The following is a 5000-nucleotide window of genomic DNA, read 5'->3' as shown; positions in this document are numbered from 1 at the left end:
TCTATTGCTGATGCGGATAGATATGCAGTATACTACTAGACGTAACTTCGTGGTCATTTGGACATGCTTATGTAATCTGTGAAGCAATCCTATCAAATACAATGTATATATTAAGTGAAATTCAAACTGAGAGGAGTTTCTCCCATTGCAGCAATTGTGAATAGGCTGGTACTTTCTCCATCTTTTGGTATATAGAACTACTACACAGAATTTACAGTTAATGATTTCAAGAGATGATTTAAACAGCCTGTCCGCTCTTTTAGATCCATTTCACTTGCTTAACTCTGAGATCAGAGGATCGTTTCTGCAGTCTAATCTTGGGCATTCTCATCAAGGCACACCATTACTGTTACAAAGCGCAAAGCTGTTGTATCCTCTTTGCGAGAAATTGCACATATTATTATTTCAGTTGTATGTCACAAATGAAGATATCCACTGCTTAACTTTCACCTATTCAAGTTTTTAGCACGATTTTAGCAACATCTTATTGGTTCCGTTCATACGAGATTAGAACTCACTCCTTACACACTATATCGAGGTGAATTGCGAGTCATGAGTTGTAGATAGATTTTATATATCTTTATGAATACCTCCTTAAAACTCACTTTCATTATTTTTCTTTAACTGTACTTTAAATATTGGGAATATTTCACGAAATTAAGGGCAATTACTTCTCCCTACCTTGCTAATGCTTTCCTAGATTTAGACTTAGACACAAATACTTCCGCTTCGGGCGACACATGAGACGAAGTGTTCCAAAAGATCAACCAGCAGCCACCATCGACTGCTGTGTCGCTTTTGCACTTCGACCTGTTCTCGTAGCTTAAGGATTTTTTCGAGGAACAATTTGCTAAGCTGAAGCACATCTAGGAAATAGAATGCAAATGGAGCTGTTGATTGCTAACCGGACACTTGGTCGTCGATCTTCTTAACACTCCTCCACCCTGGCCATTTACCACTACCTCACTACCATCGTCCGCCTAAAAATGCAGTGTCAACACATAAGTTAACGTTGTGCACTGATGTGTGAAACTGGGTGCCACCACATGCGAAATTTACTGAGAGAATGAAAGCCAGTCGTACCCATCTACCCTACAAGGTAGGAAATAGCATGTTAGATACCGAGACACCAAAGGTATTATCTCTTCACGGTTAACCCCACACATACACACAAACTCCTTGTAGGCTGTTAATTTTGCTTTCGTATAATACTTTAATCTAGCAACTGAACTCATTATATTTTACACATTATCACTTACTAGACAATAGTATTACCTATCCAGTGGCAGATAGCATGTCGACTACTCCTAATACCATTAACAATAGAAGTGTATCAGAGAAAATGAAATGTAGTTTTGGATGGTGAAAACTTTACAAGTAATGTAGATAATGAATGAAGTCTTTGTAATGATGTAAATTGGAAAATTAAATATGTAGTTAAAAGCTATTGTAATATACCCAAAAGTTATTACAAATGACGTGATTAGATGCGGAAGAAAATTCATTATATAACGTTCCTGAAATATGGCAATTTGGAAAACTGTGCGAAATTATAATAAAAAATTCTATAAATAAATATTTCTGAAAGCAGGCTACTCTGTATGTAATACAGTGTGATTAACTAATAGTTACGAGAATGAATGCATGATTTTCGAGATTTAATCTTTTACAAAGTTTTTGGTTTTAAAGTAGAAAAGTATAAAAGAAAAAATAAGACTATTGACAATTATTGGATAGTTGCAAGATTTTACGAAAACTAGTGATTATAGACCAAAAATTTAATGAATTTTAGGAAAAGTGAACACACTACGAACATAGCGATCTCAGAACGGAAGAAAATTATTATAATTGAATACAAAGAAAATCTTTAGAAAAAGTTGGGGAGTTTGACAATACGAGTTGAAATATAAACTCACTTTTTTTATATAATTTTCTTTTTATCTATTTATTTATTACATTTCATTAAATTCTGTAATTCGTATAATTTTTTAATATTATTATTTTCTCTCATTCGTGCAAAGCTAGAAGTATTTGGTAGGAGTACAGCAGAGGTTACATGACTGCCACTTATGTACGCAAGCATCTCAAACTGGTATGCAAAGGAAGGCAATGAAAAATAGCGCACTATGTCTTGTTCACTTCTCGACTGCATTTTTTTTATTTAATAATGATTTCTGAGACAACATAAAGATAGGCTACAGCGAATATTCTGCTCAGTAACACAGATTTGCTTGTCAGCTGTTTGACCTTAGCTAGTTGAGCATGTCCCTTTGTGCCTGACGATATGCGCATCTCTGATCATGAACAGAAGTAGTGCGGGAGCATCATAGCCATGTGTTAAGAGGAATTCTTTGGCGTTTGAATAATACACCTTTGGAAACATGAGTGTTTCGTTCAACATCCTTAAGCAACTCTTATTCAGGAACATTTTGATGGGCTATTCAACCTGAAGAAAATTCTAACTGGGCCCTAACTGCAAGGTCATGCGCTGATTATCTTGATATAAGATCAACATGTAATGCACATATGATTGTGATGCATGTTTCTGGTATACCCTTTTCAGATTAGTAGACGTGATGCGTATATTGGGTTTCGTATATTTGTACCCTAGTGTCGACCTAAAATTGTGGGGGGGGGGGGGGGTGAAGAGGTTCCAATCGATTACAACGATCGCATTATTTCACTGAGAGTTAATGTATCGATACCGTAAGGATGAAAGACAAAGTCGAACTCGGATGAATTTGAACTCAGAACTTGAAGACAAACAGAATGCTCGCTCGCGTAATTAAGATTCAGCCAGCTCGCTGCCTTGATGATGATGATGATGATGATGATGATGATGATGATGATGATGATGATGATGATGATGATGATAGTTATGATGATGATGACGACGATGAGGATGACGACGACGACGACGATGACGACGATGATGATGATGATGATGATGATGATAAGGAGGAGGGGAGGAGGATAATGAGGAGGAGGAGGAGGAGGAGGAGGAGGAGGAGGAGGAGGAGGAGGAGAAGGAGGAGGAGAATGATTTCAAATTCTGGCGCAAAGCTCGCAATTTTGGTTAAGTGGAACAGACGATTATATTGGCCCCAATACTTGACAGGCATTTTTGCATTATCGATCCCTGGGGAATAAAAGGGCAAAACAATGATTCACATTGATGCTGCTTTAGGTCAGTGGTCCTACGACAAGTACTGCAGAGAGTAGAGCGGAAGTGAGTTTTGTCTTAGAAGTGTCGGTAGCATTTTTCATAATGGAAAGCGCATTCACATTACATGGCATATCATACACTCCAAAGCGTTGTCGTTGTTGTTATTGTTGTTGTTTCACAGCAATGTTATACTGATGGAGCAGGCTTATGGCTGAAACTAGCTAAGAGATTTATAAAAAAGAAAATAACCGGCGCTTATTTAAAATGCTTATTTCTTTACTGCCCACAAGGGGCTACACACAGAGGGGACAAACAAGGACAGACAAGCGGATTATATCGACCCCAGTGCGTAACTGGTCCTAAATTTATCGACCCCGAAAGGATCAAAGGCAAAGTCGACCTCGGCGGAATTTGAACTCATAACGTAGCAGCAGATGTAATACCGCTAAGGAATTCGTCCGGCGTGCTAACGTTTCTGCCAGCTCACTATCTAATCTTATTTAATAAGCTTCCAGTGAAGTTGTTTAGAAGTGTAAGAGTTCACAGAATACAGGATTTAGAGAATGCAAAGTAGCAACGTTTAAAATAATTGTTGCTTAACATAGCTAGGACACAAATTCAATAAGCAGAAATTTTGCCTTTCTCCCATTTTCAATATTACACTATTTCATCGGTCAAATAAAAATAATCTGTATACATACTCCTCGAATTTGATCATTATTCATATATTATTAGGGCAAACCATATATTAATATGCTATATTTTTATATCACTCACGGGTGTATGGTAGGGAAAATGAGGACCATTTTTAAGTTAGTAGCTTATTTGGAAGCAGTAAGGAATCCCGCAACATTCAGCACGTGAGAAACTTTAAAAAACGACTCTACTTCCAGAAACATTTAAATTAGTTTCTTTACTATATATATATATATATATATATATATATATATATATATATATATATATATATATATATATATATGTATATATATATATATATATATATATATATATATATATATATATATATATATATATATACATATACACATATACATATACATATATGAACGATAAACAATTGAAAATCTTTTGTTTGTAAACTGATATATCAAGTCAATTGAATTAGCAATCGTTTCACACGAGGATATTTCATTAAATGGCTTTCTTTATGTCAGTAACTACAAAGAAACATTGACAGCCTGCTTAGACTGTATCATTGAGTTGCTGTTGAGCTTTGTCAGGAATGTAATTAGACAGTTTGGGCAGTAGTACAATTTAAACCTCGCGCTTATTGTTTCATCTCTCAAAAAATAACACCCCCTCCCCTTTCCCATCAGGTTTATCTTTATTACTAACACTGCCAAGAATAAAACTGAAATTATGGACTCCATTGTGTGAAGATATTTCTGGTTGACATAATGCCAACTCTGCAAACACACGACATTTTCTTTCTTTCTTTTTTCTTTCTTTTTCTTTTTTTCTTCTTTTTGTTTGAAGGAATCCTCATCTGATTCAATTATTGAGGCATTGCTAATGGTCCTATACAATTAATGCATAGGGCTATCGCTATCAAAGACAAATTAAGGCGACTGACCCCGTTCCAGAGAGACTGCAATAATATTAGCCTTTTGATTAGTCAGCTACTCGACAAATAGTGTAAGCATATTGTTATCTAAACATCGGCGACTATTTCCGTAGCGGCTTTATCCGTTACACGCACTAATCTTTTGTAGTTTTCCATGCAGCCGGTATGAGCTGAAGATACATCAAATGAGTAAGAAATCAAAGCTATTAGAAACGTCAACAGTTTAGATAAGAGAAGAGCCAACTT

Source organism: Octopus bimaculoides, chromosome 7 (genome assembly GCF_046866305.1).
Source record: "Octopus bimaculoides isolate indiv1 chromosome 7, ASM4686630v1, whole genome shotgun sequence".
Taxonomy (NCBI): domain Eukaryota; kingdom Metazoa; phylum Mollusca; class Cephalopoda; order Octopoda; family Octopodidae; genus Octopus; species Octopus bimaculoides.
The sequence above is the reverse complement of the archived record's forward strand: the minus strand, read 5'-3'. Positions refer to the sequence as shown.